This window comes from Falco punctatus, assembly GCF_963210335.1.
Source record: "Falco punctatus genome assembly, chromosome: 1".
In the NCBI taxonomy this organism is placed as follows: domain Eukaryota; kingdom Metazoa; phylum Chordata; class Aves; order Falconiformes; family Falconidae; genus Falco; species Falco punctatus.
In genome coordinates this window covers 107,932,952-107,953,369 of record NC_137580.1, presented here as the reverse complement: position 1 = coordinate 107,953,369, position 20,418 = coordinate 107,932,952, and the positions used below count along the sequence as shown (strand labels likewise).

At 44.7% G+C, this 20,418-nt stretch overlaps 2 protein-coding genes across 15 annotated transcripts in view; one reads left to right on the top strand and one right to left on the bottom strand.

Annotated features, from left to right (window-relative positions):
* The window catches only part of LOC308061764 (serine/threonine-protein kinase TAO1-like), a 44,172-nt gene extending 24,690 nt beyond the window's left edge, over positions 1-19,482 (bottom strand). Inside the window, exons 1-2 of one of the 2 annotated variants that reach the window (XM_080382192.1) lie at positions 18,755-19,482; positions 4,991-5,199 (exon numbers count right to left, since the gene is read on the bottom strand). The gene's annotated coding sequence lies outside the window, so the exon portion shown is untranslated. The remainder of the gene's footprint in view (positions 1-4,990; positions 5,200-18,754) is intronic. The other variant, XM_080382191.1, reaches the window with a different exon arrangement.
* Positions 19,483-19,842: 360 nt separating this feature from the next.
* Positions 19,843-20,418, top strand: part of NUFIP2 (nuclear FMR1 interacting protein 2) — a 43,713-nt gene continuing 43,137 nt past the window's right edge. For 8 of the 13 annotated variants that reach the window (XM_080402223.1, XM_080402234.1, XM_080402233.1 and 5 more), the window contains exon 1: positions 19,861-20,393. The gene's annotated coding sequence lies outside the window, so the exon portion shown is untranslated. Of the gene's footprint in view, positions 20,394-20,418 lie in introns of all 13 variants that reach the window. The other 5 variants (XM_080402226.1, XM_080402224.1, XM_080402231.1 and 2 more) reach the window with 2 other exon arrangements.

Sequence of the window (20,418 nt, the reverse complement as noted above, 5' to 3'; positions counted from 1 at the left end):
CTTTTAATTTGATGATTTTTATCTGCTTTTATGGGTAAAATGATTATTTTAATTAATATACAAAACAATTTAGGTAGAGTGGATCAGATACAGAACATGTCTCAATTGGATAGTTAAGATCATAGAACTGAAGGTCCTAATAAGTCCTGTTCCTGCTACTGTAGGCAACTATATAATAGAATCCAATTATCAAATAATAACCAACTCCTGAGAACTTCTCAAAGCCACTACTCTGATTACATGGCTGCTCCAGAACCCCACTCCTATTTTGATTAGGAACCAATTTAAGATTAAGAACTTATTAAGACTGATTTACAGTTTGTATTTATTATTCTTCAGATTACAAATACTCTTGCCATAATGTTAATGCCTCTTTCTGTGTGCTCCGTTAGGTTGGTCACTCCTGACTTTCTTTTTCCCACACTGTCCTTAAAGCTTAAACAATCTTCTTCCCTTTTCAATACTGAATGAGAAGCACAAGTACAGAAACATAATACACATCCCTTTAGCCTGTTAGCTGAAAAAAAAGCAAGCCAGTTTTGCCTCCCTTTATGACGCAGGAGAAAGAACAGATTTCCCAGACCATCCTCACAGCCCTTCCTCACATCTGTCCCAAACTAAGGCACTTTTCTGTTTTTTAACATCCCTGACCAGAACTCTCCATATCTGCTTAATTCCTGGACACACCAGCATTAAAATTTTAACATCAGCATGGTACCAATGGTTATACTTGAGTCTTTTGCATCTTTTCATTTAACATTTTCATATTTCATATATTTTTACATATATTATATAAATATATTATTGTACATTTGTTGTTACTGCATGACCATGCACTTTGTCCTGTCCTGTTTATGTCTCTATTATTGCAAATCCTCCATCTCATTCAGTCCTGCTGAGTGAGACTCCCGTCCTCCCCTCTGGACTGACAATGCCTCTCAACTTTGTTCCAGCCAATTTTATTAAAGCAGTCCTTTCATGTGTCCATCAAGACCAAAATGCCATTTAAAACTGTCTGAAGACTGCTCTTTGAAAACTATCAGCAGTTTCCCTCCAGCCCACACTTCCTCCTTCAACAGCACTAACTCACCTTCCCGTACCAGTCCCTAAACCATCACACACCATCCTTGGCTTTAAGAAACCTCCAGCATGATGCTGTGTCCTGTGCTGTACTGACATTCATCTACATGAGGGGAACTGTACTTGCAGTGCTCCTCCAGCCTGGCCACTGTCTTGCTCCATCAACTCTCCAGCAACCCTCTCCTGCTGAGGACAGTCACCCTCAGAACCCACCTGTCCCCAAGCATGGGAAAAACTGTACAGGTAGTTTTTAAATCAGAAGGCATGGGTGGGCACACAAAACATATCCTTGTTGCAGATGGGGGAAGCAAAGGGATAAGCATGCACGAACAATCATCCTTCCCACACCTATGCCAATGGCTGCCCCACATTCCTGCCTGACCCCAGTATGCTCCTGCTCCCCATCGCCTTCCCCAAAACTGCTCCGGCATCACCAAGCTGCTGTAATGAAAGCAATGGCTTCTGGCAAAGACATATGAAATAGGCACCAGCTGCGCTACCCCATCTAGACATCTAGATGGGCACAAACAGCGAGCAGGGGGAAACCGGTGGTGTGACCTGGGAACAAGCCACCCACCCATGGCTCAGCCAGCCCTGGCCTCCGAGCAAGGGGGAAGGAGGGTGCCAGAGCAGAGGGCAGGCAGTAGCAGCCTGCTCCCATCCCACATGCTCACGGTCCAGCTGGTCAGTACAAGTGCACCAGTCCTGCACTGCCAGCAGCTGGGTGGGAACACAGAGACCTCCCTGTCCTGGCACAGAAGGGAGGTACGTGGTCTGTTTACCCAGAAAGTTTGGGCACGTCTGCTGAAATTCCATAAACCCGGAAGATTTATTGTAGAGGCTCTGACGTCACCTTCACACAGAAACAGACATCCCGGCAGTGAGATATGAGACTGAAGCAGGAGAAATTTGTAGCGGCCTGCTTCCCAAACACCGGCAGTCACAGGTTAGTGTGCTACATTACAGCTGTTCCGTTTGCTGACATCTTATCTCTTATGTACTTATATACCCATTACCATAGTAACCAAATTCCTCAGAACAGAAAATGTAATTTTTGTATCTAGTGTATTAGAACAAAATTATGTTTACAATTAAGTTTACAAAGGCAAGCACTCCAAAATTAGAAAGTGTCAGAACTCAGACTGCCATCTCCCTTGCCACCCATCTTTGCTCGCTGCCTCCCTTTCCATCTCCCAGGCTCCCAAGTCACCTCTCCTAAAAACCTCCAGCTCCATTTCTCCATCCGCTGTAGCTCCTTCCTCTCTGATCCCTCTGCAGCCCATTTCCCTATACTTCTGTCCTGACGTATTCTTATCTCTTCTCTCTCATCTGACTTTTATACCTTCTGCATTCACACCAGGCATTTTCCTCCTCCACACTGCCTGGGTGCTCTCCAGGAATGATTCACTGAACACAGGACAGAGATTCCCAACAGTCTAGGAACTGGAAACAAGAGGAGCCTCTCTCTTGCAGGGAAAAGTCCTTCTGATCTCCCATAGCCCAGGGCTGGAGCATCTTCAGCTGCTCTCTGAGGATAACTGCCTGCTCAGCACCAGGAGCTGCAAAACGCCGCAGCAACGCAGAGTGCTGGTTTACCCTCTTACTACCATTGTACAATCGCTGTAAGAGTAGGTCCCACCAAGGAATGAGCCCCTGTTCTAGGAGGTGTTTTGCAAATACAAAGAGAGTCTCCATCTTGATGGAACTTGTATAAAACAAATTAACCTTCACTTGCCTATATGCATGGAATGCTCAAGTGCTACGTTTTCTCTAACAACAGCATCTGCAATCACTACAGAAGTGAAAAGTGGAATCCACTGCAGTAGAACATAACCAGTAAATTCAGCAGACCTCTCCTTAGAGAAGGTTTACTAAAAGGTCCATCAAATCACAGACAGGGCATCCTGCTGCTTGCCTGCCTCTCCACTAGAAAGACAGGTTAAGTAGATACATCATTCTGGCACACACAGAAGGTAAATGACTACATCTTTTCTCCAAAAACCTGCTCTAAAAAAATTATCTGGCTCTTTTCTGGTTTTGGCAGTATAGCTAATTGTCCTGAATACAAGGGATAAAAGAGGTAGGTCAGCATCTGCACCTGAAGCAAATACTTGGAACAACAATTCAGAAACCAGGGCCACAAAGCAGGTTTTAATGCCCAAGGTCCATTCTACCCAGGCTGACTCTTACTGAGAGTATTTAAGAAGTTTTTTCTCCTGTACACCACTTCTCCAGCTCCCAGGCAAGAAATACAGCACTTTCTTCTGGCCTGAAGAGAGGAGGAAAGTGCTTAAATCGCTTGAATGTACCTAATAAGCACTAAAGAATTTTAAGGCTGAAAAGGCAATTCAGCTCAAGTAGGAACACATCTATCCTAAATTGGACATAAAACTGTAATCGGAAGTTGCTCTATTCCAATAGCAGATCCAAACACCTTTATATTTCACAAGTTCTTTGTGTGCTCACACACAAAGCTGCTTAATCCAGCTGTTCTCAGCAATCATTCACAAAAGCAAATGAATGAAAAAGAAACAATCAGCAACCGTTTCCCCTCCTACCCTTTAGTCGAGGTGAACAATAATTTGATTGCTTCAGTCGATGGACAAAACTATTTTCTGTGCCTTTAAATAAAAGGTTAATTGAGATATGGTAGAACCTGCTTTCACACTTGGGTTTTCTGAAAACAAGGTTGTCCTGCCTGTTTCAAGGACTCTGGCCACAGCTTTCACATGAGCTGAGGCAGGGAGCTGCCAACAGGTGACTTTTCCAACACTGATCTGATCTTTGAGAGACACAGTAAAGGCACAGCATTGCAAAGAAAAAGCCAATTAAAATAATCTTACACTTCTCCTTAAGCATTCACTGCTGGCAGGGATTGAGCTCTAAGGCCTTTGTCTTAGCCTGCACCTTGCTGGATGGCAGCAGAGGCTGTTCTGAGGAGCCTGTGACCCGAAGGCTATCAGTGATTTGGTCGAAGCTAAGCCATGCTACTCAGAGGCTGGTAACTGGAGATGATAGAAGTTACTACCCAGAGCAACAACCACATGGCACAGCCAGAGCAGGATCAAGCTGTATGGGTCTAAAGGGCTTCCTTAAAATGGTTGCAAGTATGCGACATAGGGGTCTGGCTCTATCAAGATAAGGAAGTAGCGCAGTGCCAGGGGACAAGGACAGTCACAAAAACAGCCCCAAGAGAGCAGTCGAACAGACCTTGCCAGTGGGACATTAGAAATTTTCAAAAATAAATCACCTGCTGGTTTGTTTTGGTGTTGGGTTGTTGGGTTTTTTTTTCCCCAAAACAGGGCTTGGTATTCTTTCTCCATTTTCATTTTAGTAAATGGATTACTTGCACAAAATACTGCACTTTTCTTACATGATGCCGCCCAGACATCCTCCTATTTCCCTGGGGAGTTTATCAAGCATTTTTAGACAAAACAAATTGGCTGCATTAGAATTTCAATACTGCCACCATATCTGTCCAGTTTCCCCTAAAATAATCCTCTTCCTTACAGTATTGAAGCATCTACCTTATACGCAGCTATGGCTGCAGTGAACTAGACCTTAACTCTGAGGCAGAAAAATTTGCATCACTTTTCACTTAAAATTTAAGAAAACTCATGGAATTTAAAAAGTAAAAGAGCACATGAGAAGACAATCAGTTGTTACCTAAAATTCAGCTTAATGACAGCTACACATCTTTAGATTTCATCATGCCACAGATACTTTATACTGAGAAACTGTACTAGAAGTCTTGTCCTGGGGAACAGCAGAAGCTTTAACAAAGAGCTGTTCCTTTTGGGATGGAAGTGATGGTTTGTACCAGGGTTGATGGTATTTAATTGCTGGTGAAAAGTAAAATAAAATCATCTGTCTGGAATAAAGACCATTCATTCTGAAGCTGAAATATTACCAGTCTGTGGCATTCAAGTGTATTGTCCGTACAGTTTGAGGAAAGCAGATTGCAGCTCAGAGCGATGGTTTCACAGCCTGCAGAGAGAGGATGACTGCTCTGCATGACTGACATGGGCCAACTGTGTCAGCTCAACAGGATGGAGAAGACCACACCTATGATGTCTCCATTCACAGGTTCTTTGGCATTTCTCAGGCCTTATGCTGGATCTGGAAGAGTGTGGAAAGACCAGAGCTCTGGTGACTATGGGTCGCTCCATCTCCCCCACCTCTCCCTGGCCCCCACCCCCTATTTTCACTAGTTTCTCCTAAAAGGATATTATTCAACTGCCAAAACTCACAATGTCACATCTGACCTATACTTTCATTACCAAGGCTTAAAAAGCACATGATATTTGCTGAGTACTTAGCAGAGTTGCAGTAAACAGTCTTACCTTACAAACATGTAAACTATGTGACTAAAAGTTGACTTGTCTGAGACCACACAAGTTCACAGCAAGAACAGAAAGGTCTGACATCCCATTTCTTACGCCAACTATTAATAACTACATGGGGTCAGTGTTTCTTTTTCAAGTTTCACCCAGTGCCCAGTCTATTAAAATAAGGAGAAATATTGATTTACCTGATTTTATAATCTTGAATCTCAATATAACTTACATTTACCACAAGACAGCGTTAAACCTTTGCAGAAGAATGGCTAAGTCTGTGAATAACAGAATCATAACCGCCAACATCTTTCACCTTGAGACTCCCAGCCTGCACACAACCAGAGAGCATGGGGGCTGAAGGCTGTCTCTGCTCCAGTGGCTGTTTAGAGGTAGATGTTATCAAATCCCTTTCACGTCTGTTTAGATTGCAGGAGACAAGCACCCACATCATAACAGGAGAAAAAAAACCACCCTCACATCCTTTTGGCAGCCAACTATTGGAAGGGGCACAGGGAAAGCAGGAGCTCCTCACCCCTAGAGTCTGCCTGTGAAGGGCACTAGTAGGGTGTAACAGTAAAGTAATACAGGAAATTTCTGCACTATTGCAGTCTGCGCTGCACCTACTCTAGGGACAAATAAAATTCCCATCTCCACAATCTCCAAGGCTGTCAATCTGACACCTTTTGTGAATACTAAATTCACACGTACAAAGAACTTTCTCCTTTGTAGGTTTTGAAACATCTCACATGCCGTTTCCTACTGGTAACTGAACAAGCAGCATAATTTCATACCTGGCAATTTGAAGCCTCTTTTTCAGCAGTTTGGAATAACGGATTATGCCTTTTGTTTGTCAGTAGGAACAGACAAATAAGAGGGGAAAAAAAACAGTAAAGTTTCAAGCAACATTTCCTTTATTAAAAGATCTATTTGCTGACTGCTCTTGTTGGCTAATAAACAAAGGGAAAGTCAGGTGTCCATTTTACAAATTCTAAGGATCTTGGATTTTTGAGCTGGGAAAGTAGGACAACCTCCTGATACCTTGGGCAGATACACCCCTAACAACCAACCAGCAAACAGTGAGAACTGCTCCTTCATCATGCATGCAGATCACCCATGCCGCCCAGCTGGACAGGGAGCTACTGAGAACTCAACACGCCATGCCAGAAAACAGTATTTACTTTTTGTACACAAGCTATAAAGAGCAACCAAGAAGTAATTAAGGTTCCTGAACACAACGGGGCAAAGAATATCAGCACCAGTGTTGCTCACTGCCCAGAGTTCTTACTACATCTGGACAGCTTCTCAGAGACCACCAGCCTGTCCTCTCACAACCAAACTCGGAGCCGACAGCCTCCCAACACCTGAAAACGCCTCTCTGCAGATTATTTTGCAAAGTCATGTTGAATGAGGGAGTATCCAGAGCTCCAGCCTGAAAAAGAAAAAAACCCTATCCACATTTAAACGAAGCGTGCCGCTCAGGATAGCTAACAAGCCACATGAAAGCCAGCTGCTGCTAGGCCACAAAAGGGCTCCCGTAAAGAAGGAAGAACTCGGATACGCTCTTATGTTAAATTTCACAGGCCTGAACAAAAATCAGCCTGGTTCTATCAGCTCTGCAGTTGGTTTTGGCTGCTCCCCTGACCCTGGCCACAGCCCAACAGCAATCTTGGTGGAAGGCCGCTGTTAGTACTACCATGATATTTGTATAAACATCTCAAGTGTATGGGACAGTTCCCTGGTAGAAACCAGCACAAACATGACAAGGAGTCTCTGTGCAGTGCTTATTTAGGGATCTCCAAAACAGTAAAAACAGAGAAAGGTTACATTAAAAGGGAAAAGATCCCTGAAGCAAGCAGGACTTAGGTATTTATAAAATGCCCGTATATTTGCATCTAGCACGTAATATACATCACATCTGCCAGCCAGGCAGGCAGAAGTTATTTTTGAGAACTTGATAGTAAGAACTGAAAAGAAGGAACTGTGCTTCTGCTCCCTTTTTTCTACAAAGCTAATTCCTGTTGTATAAAGTCAGCTTGAAAGCTCCTTTCAAAGAAAAAAGGGGAGGGAGGAGAGGAAGAATCAGATCCGCTTGTTTTTTGTATTTGACATTCAGGTCTCGTCCCTCTGTTTTGTTTTCCTGGAGGACGCAGCGGCGCAGACCTCGCAGAATGATGACATCACACCTACAAAAAAAGCAAAACCCAAACAGGAGGGAAGCAGCTCTCCCTCAAACAGCTTGGAACAACGCTCCGCTGCTGGCTCTTTCTTCCCTTCTGGACAATTCAAAACTTCAGTGTGTCCAGGGGTAAAGGGTTATTCCCTGCAGACCCCCTGGTCCATGAGAGCAGCCCACCCGGTCCATGAGAGCAGCCCACCCAAATGGGAAAGGCAACAGCCTCCATGCTTTCCAGGCCAGGCAGAACCAAGTTAAGAGGTGGTTAGTTAGTGTTCACCTATAGAACGTACCTTGCATGCTACATTGTTTTATGCTTGTTTATGCCTGTTTTATTACAGGTTTCGAGTTAAACAGGCAAGTGGCTTTTACCACGATGAAAAAAAGCAAAGCATAGCATGTTTAAATCACTGTAAATTGGAAACTGCTCTTACTTAAAGGCTTTATAAAGTTATTTCTTCCATATGAGTTAAGGATTCTAAGAAGCATCTTTCCTGCAGAGCAAGTACACATGCTACACCAGAGACAGAGGAACTGCTAGATGTGTATGCATGCAGAAGGTAGCACCTGCAGAGGGAAAAAAAACCCCACACCTCTTGCAGTGATAACCTTGTCTGTATTTATTAAAACTCAGGAGATGCCCATGCTAGAACACATGCACTGACTGCTCCATGTCACAGGGAGATTTATCTTTAATGTAATACCTGAACTCAACACATTAACATGACTGGCAAGCTCAGAAACAACAGGTTTTAAGTGAGAAATACCTACAAAATCTTGGAAATATCTCTCCAGCATGCTTCTTGGAGATTCAAGACACTGAACTAGACGGTACACAACCATATTCCTTGCTCCTAACAATTTAAGACTTAAACAGCAACAAAAAACAGCAAAGAAAAAAAAAAAAGGAGAATTACAGAAGAAGATACTAAATACCCAGTGGTCACATGGTTCCACTGATAGTTCCCAAACAGCAGAATGGTGACACATCATTCAATAGCTCTTTGCTGTGATATTTTTGGTAATTAAATACGAAATTAAGGCAACTGCCATCTCCACCTCATGCACAAGCTAATTGGTATTAGCAACCTGCTCAACTCAGACAGAATACTAATAATTTCTCAACGCAGAAAATAAAACATAGCCTTGCTATTAACTTAGGGAAAATGCCCCAGCAATAACATCAACTAACCAGGTATCATTCTCAGATTTTGTCCAGAAAAAAATTTTAACAGATGCCATTGTACAGGATCTCTCCCACCTCCCCAGAATTTACAGGTCCTGTATTACTATTCATCATCTACTCTGAGAAATTCTGGCATTACAAATGGGTGATTTCAGATAAAATGCAATTACAGATTTCTGTGAAGCAGCTGAAGTTTACTAAAGAGTTTGTCTTTAAGACTTTGAACAGTGAAATGGTAAGACACTGGAACACGCTATCTACGTGTCTCGATCTCCTGCCTCAGTGATTAAAAGAAAGAAAATGAGACAAGCAACTGCCATTAAGGAAGCATCATAAGGAGGTGGTAACTCCACTCAGAGAAGGAATTTTACTCATAGGTTTCAAGTCTGAGATCTGTTATATCAGATGGGCCCAATGAAGCATGCTGAATCCTGTTGGGTTAACTCTGGAGACTAGTCAGGACAGACGGACAATGACCATCTCTGTAATTTTCTGTTTACATATTTACAGAACGTATTTTAGTGGTGAGACTGTATGTGTCATGTCATTAGAAATGCTAATCACAGGCATGAAATCACACACAGAAAACCCCTAAATCAGCAGGTGCTCGATGCCTCCAAACCAGAAAATAAGCAGACAAGTAGAATCACAACTCACACCATACTCTCCTTCCACTCATGCTGCTCCATATCACTCATGCTAGTCCGTATCATCCTTATTTCCCCAACACCTATGTAAATAGGTAGGTAGATTTTGCAATGCACATGAAAAACAGGTATGAAGTATTTCAAACCAGCACTGGTAGTGTTAGTTCCAAAGCTAAAAGCAGATCTCGAAGAAAACTTGCTAAATTTCATACTCCATGGCTGCGGCAACATGGAACAAAAACCCCTCAGAAAACCAAGGTCCCAAAATATTTAGCACTTCCACAAAGGTTCTCAAATTTCAAGATTTTTATGCTTTTTGGATTATTCAGTTTAAAAATAAGAAGACTGAAGCAACAAAATCCTTAGTTTTATTATTTCCCGGTAAGCCCCAGCAATTTTACTGCATAGATATGCTTTAAATGAATACCAACACCATAAACCTCTCTGCAGAGACAAAGTAGAATCTAGAACAGATGAAAGTTACTTGTGATGAGCCAAGCAATGGCTCGCTTGGCAATGCTTACAGATTCCTGACAGGTTACAGAGGCTCAAAGCCCTTCTTCCTTCCTAGTGCATCAGGTGAGAACACTTTCAGCTTTTTAAAGAAAACAGCAGTATGCATTTGCATTACACAGTAACTAGACCCTTAAGAAGATGTGAGATTCAGCTGCAGTAGGGACTGCACAAACAAGATAAAACAATGCACTCTGCCTCCACAGATCTCCATAAAGATGTCCAGACAATCCCCAAGTCTTGCAATTATATAGGCTCAAGAATATTTTTTTACTTAGGTGAGCAGCCCCCAGTTATCCCTGCATGTGACTGATTCCCAAAATGAAAAATTTAGATTGGTGTTCATCAAGTTCAGTGACTGATCTACAATACATTAAAGGCCTCTCTCAGATTTATTTAAAAATGAAAATAAAAATCAGCAACAAATCACATCACAGTAACATATTACAAACTTCAAGATCTAGCCAGCTCGTTCATGAATGGCATCAAATTGCCATTATGATAAGAAAAAAAACCCAATTGCCTGTATTATCACTAGGCCAGCGCGACTTTCGGGAAGAGATCTGGGACAGTGCTGCTCCTGAACTTTGAGGTCTGTGCTGCTCCACCGCATCCCACAGACAGTGCGGTATCGCATACACTTCTGCTTCTACTTTACAACCTAGAAGGCACTGCAGTCCTGCTGGTCAGATGTTAATTGGGGACCGAGGAGACAAAGTTTTCTACCTCTGTCACCAGCTATGCTGGGCAAATCACTTACTCTTCCACCTGTACTTCAGTATCCCTGCTTTATAAATGTGAAAAATAAATACGCATTCATCATCCTTTTAAAATACCTTGACATTTATGGATGAAATTCAGAACTCAAAATTACTATTATTATTCTGCCAACTCAGAGAAAGGTATAAAAACATCACATGTGTAAGATAATCTTTCTGTGTTATAGCTTACTTAAATTTCTATTTGTGTATTAGTATTTCATTTCTCATCATATTAATATTAATGCTCGCTGTTTCTATTTAAACATAAAAATATTTGTAATACCTACAAGAAGTATAGTGATTATACCAATTTATAGTCACTACAGTAATTAATTTTCAATACCAGAGAGCACAATAGGAAGACTATTCAAACAATGATTGTACATCCCAGGGCTGGACCAGCCACTGTGGAAAGACTCCAGAGCCACGCGTGATGGCCTGCCTGCACAGTCGCCCACAATTACCATTTCCTGCCATAGGGGAAAATATAAGATACTTAAAATAATGTGCGAATTCATATATCCAAGACATAGGGTGATTTTAACAAAAAGCACCTACCACTAAAATGTTTTGGAAAATGTAGGGACTTTTCCGAAATACTTTAAAAAAATAGCGTCCATCAAAAATGGCACAGCAAATCTTTTTCAATGAACCAGCAAATAATTATGTAAAAGTTCTTTATGTTTTTGTGACAAATTATGAGCTAGTGAAGGTAAATCACATTCTTTATAAGTAAACTATTTTCATGTTAGTCTAGTATCCAAAGCACTCTGCTTGTTATTGTCAAATCAGGAACAAATCTTTTGCCCAGTCTTGCTTTTGCAAACAGATTTAAAACATCAGTATTGCAACGAAATCAAAGCTAATGGTGATGATGGGAACTTGCTTCTTCCGGAGCATTTTATTTTGGATAAAAAGCATGGATATTGACCTCTTCTTAAGTACAGGTTATCTTAGTGTTTGCAGCCCTGTGCTCTGCCTTCCCAGTCAGCAACAGACTGAAATTCTGAAGACTCTGGTCAGTTCAGGACTGCTGTGTAGGTTGATCTGGTAAGAATGTGGTCAACTTCTGAGCTAGCAGCTCACAACAACATCTTCTGAGACCGGGAGAAGGAAATATCTCCAGTGACTGTCATACAATCAACTAAATTCAGACCAAGCATCCTTAGGAAGCCCTCTCCACTGGCACACACTCCTTGTATGGCTCTGGGCACCTGAAGTGGCTTTTGGAATGGAGATGCTCTAGGATTCCTTTGCCCATGTATTGTGTCAAATGAAGGAAAAAATAATATTCCATCCTCCGCGAAGGACAGATGATCAGCATTCAGATGGGTTCGCCTGCATTCTTGCTGCAAAACGGGCAGGTCCCAGCAAGAATTAACAGGAGGTTCTACCACACACCCCCAGCCAGAGACTAACCTAGTTTTAAATACTTCAAAGCATGGGTTAGAGGGGGTTTTGCGTGGAAAGGGAAGAAGGAAAATTATGCCAAAAACCCAGGTAAGAGTTCAGGGTTTGCCTATATGGCAATTAACCTATAATAAAAATGGAGCTTGGCATTCTTAGCGAGGCACTGCCTCTGAAACGTATCATTATTTCCTTCCCAACTTTGATACGCACTTCTAGAAGCCAGCATGAAATTTCGTCAAGGCCTAGGTTGCCCTCTTTTTTAATTAAAGTGGCAAACCTCCATAAAAACCTCAAACTAGGAGCCTGCCTGCATACTGGTATGTAGTGAACAAGTATAAAGTGGGGTTTGTAGCAGCTCAGCTGATGCCAGGGAAAATCATATCACTGCAACACAGTTAGTCTTTATGGTGGTGAAACCACATTACTCCAGTTAGTCCAGTACATAATTCTCAAGACAAGACTTCGATGTGCAGAGAGTAATAAAAAAGCTCAAGATGTGGGAGGGCAGTGGATTTAAAGGCAGAAGACCATGTGCTGTGCATAGATCCTGTGCTCCGTTTGATCCTTGAAGAGGCAGACAGCTTACCTGGGGGTACAGGGCCAAATCATACATAAATAGATTTCAAAAGCAAACTTTAACTAGTTTGCTATCTAGGCCAAGAAACAGTTCTGGAACACATTTAACACAGTTTAATCACATCGAATCACGGCTGGCCCAGAACTGATTTTAACAACTGTCAACTGCTCTTTGGGACAGGCAAAGCCAGAAAGCCAAGATCACCGTGTACACTTTACGAAGAACACAGGGACAACCCAAACATTCAGAGCAGCAGCAAAGCAAGGCACATTCAAATCCCATGATCTTTATTCAGATTGGGTTACAAGGAAGTGGGAACTGGGAGGAGCTAATGCTGGTGACAACTGCAAGCCAGAACTAAGGAAGAAACATGTTGCACTGCCACCGGGACGCAGCTTGAGAAATCTTAATAACTGATGGAGAAAGTTACTGCGCTACTTACTGTATACCCGTGGCCTATTTGAGAAACAGTGTTAGCAAAAATAACCTCTCCTCTCATCTCCTTGGCTGGGGGAGGGAGTGCCAGACACCAATTAAAAGGGGACTGAGGCGGGAAATAAGAATTGCATACTAAGAAGGGGGAGGGAGGCAAAAAGTTAACAAACATGTGCAATACCACATGCGATTCTTTCCAAGAAATCCCAGTACAACAATTATCTGGGAACAGGCTCATGGGTCTGTTATTGACTTTGAGTAGTGGTATGTCAGGGAAGAGGAAGGATTGCTGGATGCTTGGAAAACACACTGAACACATGGGCGAGGAACAAGCCAAAAACTGTTACAAGAAATGTTCCCTACCCTTTCAACATACTTGCATTCGCATATTCCACTTTCCCATGCTCCTGGATCCCAAAGCTTTCTGCAGGTTAAAAATCAGCCAGGCCAGAATGAACTGAAGCTGAACCAGCAATGCCAAGAGCGGGACTGATCCTAAAGGACCTAACCCCTCAAAAACTGTGCCTACTGATGCTCAGTGAATGGCGGCAGACTAAAGGGAAGAAAAAATGTTTTTGAAGTTTAGCTGAACTAAGTGAAAGGCTGAAAGCAACTTTATCCGCGCTTTAGGAATTCAGGTATAACACACATTGGTTTTCGGTCTACAAGCCATAAGCAAGAATCTCTGAGATTAACATTACAATCAAAACTTATTTTTCAAATATGGCTTGACATAACTGACACGCAACAAAAGCCTCCAACTAAATTCACAGGCACCACTCACCCACATTCTGATAGAAGGCTGCCCTGTAAACACGCTACATTTGATGAGCGTAGGAGAAAACTGTTTTTATAAAATTACATCTCACTCTAAAGAAAATATTTGCATGGCTGTAGCCAGGAGTGTAATAAGGGTCAGTGGAAGATCACAGGCACAGAAAACTGCAGAGCCTGCCAGTTTTAGAGTTCTGTGATTTTTACTTCTTTCCTCAGGATCTAAGCTTTCCCCAAAACAAAACATTTCTAGCCTTTTTCATTCTAAGGACAATATTCAATATGTAAATCTCATGCTGTCACCCCATCCTGACCCCTAGAGAAAAATCAAACCCGTTTCTAGCCAAGCAATACAACAGGCAGAACTATTAGCTACTGTCCACTCCTATTAAGAAGCCATCATCACTGTAACTCATGTTGGGATTGTCCTCACCGTACCCCTCGTCTCTAAGCTACACTGTAGGTGCATAACTCTGCACATCCAGGCCCAGCAAGCTCCGATTAAATTGGAGAAACTTTTCTGCTTAGACAAAACTTATTCCTGTTTTGGCAATTCCATGGTATGTTTACAGTGGCTACCTTGCATTTTCTTCTGGCAAAGAAACCAAGATTTAGCAGGATGTAAAAAACACTACAAAAATAATTGTCAAGAGCAACAATGCACTGATTTGTGACAAAGCATTAAAAGTTCTCAATCGCTTCCCTTTGGTAATTAAAAAAATACCGCCATTCCAATGATCACCAAACACTTGTTCAAAAACTGCTTTAAGAAACCGGGTTTGGAGCACCCGTTGTGGTGTCTGACATCCACTGTGTTTCTAAGGGCCTTCAGAAAGTATTTCTTCCTCCAAGTTTTGTACTGTAAATGAGCACTTAGACAAGGCAGAGGGAATACAGTGTCTGAAAGCCAACTGCGCTTTTAAACAGCTTGCCATCCTCTCCTCCCACTTTGAGCACGCTTTCCCCCCTCAGACACTTTGCACTTCACCTCTGATTGTTTGTATATTTTAAGTTCTACTTTCACAGGAAGGACTCTGCTTCCCAGCTCTGCACAACTGAGCTCCCTCTGGAACTTCTCATGAGGGGATTAGTAGTTTTCTGACCCTTTATCCATTGGATTTTTTTCTAGCCTCTCCTCCACATATAAGTCAATGTATGATGAGCAACTCCTCAGCACATTAAAGAACAATAAAAACAAAGAATCCTGAAACCTAACTACTACAAGTTTAGGAAAAAATGCCACCAACCATGGCTGTGTCCAAACACTTCTCTTTGAACGAGCTGTGGTTCCATGGCAGCACAAACGGATCTAATTGCTGGCTGTCATGGTGCAGCAGCCGAGTCCCTTGGGCTTCTCTAGCAGCACCTAACTGTGCACCGAGCCACTTCAGATCACCAAGATGACACAAAACTTGCATTTTTCCATAGGTTAGCTTCAGCTCAGTGAAGGATTAAAGACCAGAGCCAATGGAATGACATACATGGAAAAGCAGGTGGAAGATAGGACCACACACCTCAATCAACTTCCAGTGTGCAGGAACTCACCAGAGAGCACAAGGCCACACAGACCGGGGCTTCATCCTGTGTCATGTTGGTCAAGAGGGAGCAGTTTGTGGTGAAGATTAAGACACATTCAAGAGTTACAGAAGAAAGGCCAGCCATCAGTATCAGAAGGTATTAAATCAACCCTCTCTGTACTGCTATAGGTAAGCTTGCCCCAAACGTGGTTAACCGACGGAGGACATCTGCGTTACCCATAACTGAAACCTTGCTGTCAGACCCAGAAAAACTTTCTAATTCAGACATGATTCTAGTCCTGTTTTGAAGTTAAGTTCTTCCCTTTGTCCAGGTTCACAAAAGGAAATAAACCCAAAAATCTTTGCACTACATAACATATTTGAACAGGAAAAATGTAATGGCCACCCATAACCACTATAATTCAGAGCTTGGGTCACCACTGGTAATACCAAAGATTTCTACAGTTTCTAGTGTGCACTTCAACGTAACAATATGTTGTTTACGTGATTTTAATATGAACAGAAACACAACAGAAAATGCTTCTGAGATAGGATTTTAGTGATTATGCAAGTGCTCTCCAAAATATACTGAGAATGGAGTAAGACAAGTGATATAAATCATACCTTCCTTACCACTTCTGGATCACAAAGAGAGCCAGATCAACCCTAAACATTCTCTTATTTGACAAAACATCTACACTGTCAAATAAACTTGTATGAGGCATAATTTGCAAATGGCTGTAGTCCCTATTGAGTTAGATCAGAAGTACATCCTTCCAGAAGAGAGAGATGAGAGAGACAACAGTAGTGCATCCAGTCCATCTTTGCCACATTAAGAATTAGCACCTGAAAACGAAGTACCTGGGAACCACCTGAAGTTCCTTTTGAGTATGCAATGGTTGTGTCAAAGTGGAACTCACAACTGCAGAGTCAGCTACCTACAACATCTTTAAAACAAATCTCTGAATTCGTTGCCATATCTATTGTTCTCCACAAAACATCCTCATTACAGGAAATCCACTACTAGGATACATCTGAAGATGTAATTATTAGTGTGATATTTGCTTCTGTTCTGATGTATCTCACCAAGCATAAAAACTGAGGCTGTTTTACAACTCATTAAAAATACGTTATTCTGGTGACAAAAACTGATGAATTATAATGGATAGGCAAAGATGAAAGCTGCACAAATGGAAATATTATTTAGATGGAAGTAAGGATTTAAAATTCTCTAGCTTAGTTTACACCAGAATTTAATGGAAGGACATATGACAAATAACTTTTTCCAAAAGTCTAACTTGAGGCCTAAGTCACCTTATCTGTACGTAATTTTAATGCCAACATCTGGTCCTCTACATGGAGCATTTAATTTCAGTCTAGTTAAAAAGTAAAAAAAAAAAATCATCAAACTATTCAAGGAGTTTTTACTTCAGGCAGTTGTGTTTCAACAGGATTAAATTTAATTTAAGCTGTTCTACCAGAATCACTTTCTCTTCAGTGAGACCTTCTTAACAGAGAAGAAAAAACATCCTCTCAAGTTCAAAGGACAAATTAAGGTTCAAGTTTATCAACGTATTTCAGTCTACAGATAAAAGGAAGAGGAGTCCTAAAAATGGCAAACATACCAGTCAGAACTAGGCCAGTGTTGTGGAGAATCTAATATGAAGGCGCAAACCAATCGTTGATTAGGTTTGCCCTTGGACATAAGTAGCAAAAACTATGACATGCTCACTATGAACAGGCACAAAGGCAAGGCAAATGTAGGCTCAAAGTAGTTCCAAGAAAAATGTATCTAAAATCGTATTTATTGCAACAAAAGTTGTTGTTCTGTAATCCTGGAATACAAAACCAAACCTTCACTAGTGCTAAAATATATCACAGTTTTCTGCTGTATTTTCACTATTATGATGTGCTACCTACTAAAGCTATTTTTCAGACACTGAAAACTGAACTATACTGTTCAACATTACAGATAGGTATATATAAATATATACATATATATATATGTAATGTTAGGGGTGGTATTTTGGGAACATTTCATTTGAAGCATTCCAAGCTGATAACCTTTATCCAAATACATAAAACAAGAGCCATGTCAAAGGCACTATAAATAGCATTAATAGTAAGGAATCAATAACATCCAAACCTTTAGGTAACATCTTATTAATCCGCTCTTGGCATGCATGGACACACTGCTGTAAGGGCTCTCAAAATGCAATAGTCAAAGGTGAAGGACACAATTTGTTCAACTAGTTATTAACCAACTCAGCCACTAAAATGCCACCTAATGAAACACTCCATACCATGATAAGCAGCGGAGACAAGCACGATAAACACGAACCGTTTTTCTAAGAAAATAAATTGAAGTCCTCAAGGCTAATACCATTCTGTCATTCTTCCGAAGACTACATAAAGATCTGCATTTGACAACAACCATTTTAATCCCCGATTCTCCCCCCCCCCCCCCATCTCTTGTACCGCGCCCAACACAATGGTACAACTGCATGTTCCAGGTATCGCCTTTATATTTATTTCTTCTTTCACAGTGACAAGGGGTGAACTCTTAATGCTCCAAAGATGCTTGCAGCAAAGCAGGCTGAACGGTATTTCCAAAGACATACCCACACGCGGGTTAGAGAAACCTAGCCTCCATGAGATGTTTTAATCTGACAAATTAAAATGGTTGGGAAACGCTATTTGGCTAACGGAATCGGCTGCCACATGCATTGCTGAGGGGGAAGCAATAAAAGGTCTTTAAAATAGGTCACTTTCCTCCAAATCCCACACCAGCACCGAACAAAATGGTATATACACTGAAAACTCACCGCTTGGGGAGGAGCGAGGGGCAGGGAAGGGGGGAAAAAAAAAAAAAAAAAGGAGGAAAAAAATGGGGGGAAAGGGGCGGGGGGGCAGGAATCCGCGCCCGTCTCCGAGGGACCCCCAGCCCCCGGGGACCCGGGCTCGGCCGGCGAAGCCCCCCGGGGCGGCGCAGACAAAAAGGAGCGCGGCGCAGGGCACGCCTGGCCGGTGGGAGCCGGCAGCCCTGCCCCAGCCCTAGGCCTCTGGCGGCCCCTGACAGCGGCGGCCGCGGGGAACACCCCGCCGGCGGCGGCCGCCCCTCGGAGGGAAACGCCATTTCGCCTCCCGCTCCCCGCCGGTGCTGGGCGCCCGCCGCCGGGGCCGAGGCGGCAGCCCCGAGTCCTGCGGCACTGCCGCAGAGCGCGGCGGGGGAGGCGCCGGCCCCACCGGGCCGCCCCCCCCACACCTCCTCCCTCACCCCTCCCGGGGGCGCCCCCGCCGCCGACCCGCCCCGGCCGAGCCCCCCGCCGCGATGCCCGCCTTACCCTCCGCCGCAGCCGGGCTGGGAGCGCCGGTCGGCCCCCCGCGGAGGAGGAGGAGGAGGAGGAGGAGGAGGAGGAGGAGGAGCGGGGCAAGGGGCGGCGGCCCCGCGGGGGGAGGCGCCCTCGGAGGGGCGGCGGGCCCGGCCCCCGCGGGTGCCCGGGCGCGGCGGGCACAAAGGCGGCGGGGCACGGCACCTAAGATGGCAGGGCAGGCGCGGCGGTGCGCCCAGCCGCCGCCGCCGCCGCCACCACCACCACCACGGCCGCCGCCGCCTGGGCCCCGATCGCCGAGCCGCGGCCAGGCCGCGCCGCGGGGGCACGGCGTGCGGGAGGGCGGGCGGCGCCGGCCGTGCCTGCCGCGGCGGAGCGGGTCCCTCGGCCGGGCCGCGCCGCGCCGGGATAGCTGCCTGCCTGCCTGCCGCCTCCCCTCAGCACCGCCCGGGCTCCGGCTGCTCCGTCGCCGCCGCTCCGCGCTGCCCGCAGCCAGCGGCCCCCGCCCGCCCCTCTCGCGAGACTTCGCCGCCCTCTCTCCCCCCCCCCCGCGGGCGGCGGGAGGGGCGGGGGGCGGCGGGGGGGGGGAGCAGGGGCGGGGCCGGGGGCAGTTGTGGCAGTTGTGGCAGTTATGGTGCGGCGGGGTGAGGGGGCGAGTGGGGAGGTGGCGTGAGGGGCAGAAGAGGGTCAGGCGGCCGGGGCGGGTGTTAGTTAGAGCGAGGGGTCGCCGAGGGAGAGGAGGGAAGGCGGGGGGTCCCTGAGGGGCTGGGGATGGTAGAGAGGGGGGTGCCGGAGCCCGGGGGCGGCGGCGGGGGCGGGCGGGGGCGGCGGAGGGGTGAGAGGCGCCTGAGGGAGAAGATGGCGGCGGGGCGCTGTTGAGGCGGTGACAGCTCAGCGGAGCTGCGGGAGGCTCGGAGGGGAATGGGGAAACTGAGGAAGGGCCTGGAGAAGTTTAGCTAGGGGCTCTGGGGACGAGTGAGCAGGAGGAGGGGGGCTTGGGGGACGTAGCAGGTGGGGCCTGGACATGCTTGGAGAGATGAAGGCCGAGGGTAGGGAAGAGGCCTGGAGGCAGGTGGGAGCTTGGTGGGGGCAGATGTGGGCCTCCAACCTCCCACCAGAGGAGGGTGGGTTTGGGACAGGCCAGCTGGGATGAGGGTGTCCGGCTGAGTGGAGCTACCTCGCTGGCCGGGAGCAGCTCAGCTGCAGGCGATAATCCCAGGAGGTGGTAGGTGTCTGCTTGTGCTAACTCTTGTGCAACTGGCCTGACAGAATGGGTGCCTTTCAGGCTGTCTGCCCACGGCCAAACGTTATCCGGTTTATGGCCAGAAGAGGGAGGAAAAAAGAAACAAATAATAATAAAAAAAATCTCATGGATTGAGTACATAGTCTTCTGAGCTGTAGTCTTGGCTCTCCGTGCGGGGGGGTTGAACTTGGTAGGTTTTTGAGCCTTTGTGTGCTTTGCTATCTCCATCTATGAACTGGAGATAACAGTTGGCTTCATGCAGGGATGAATTATCACATCTTGTAGTCACGTATTTGTTTATTTGTTTTTACTATAGATTACAGCTGGAGGAATTCTAAACAGTCCACCTCTCCTAGTCATGGTGTTTAAGCGCATTGTGCTCCTGTCTGAACAGAGGAAATCACTGAGGTCAGTCTCCCTTGTGTTTATAGTT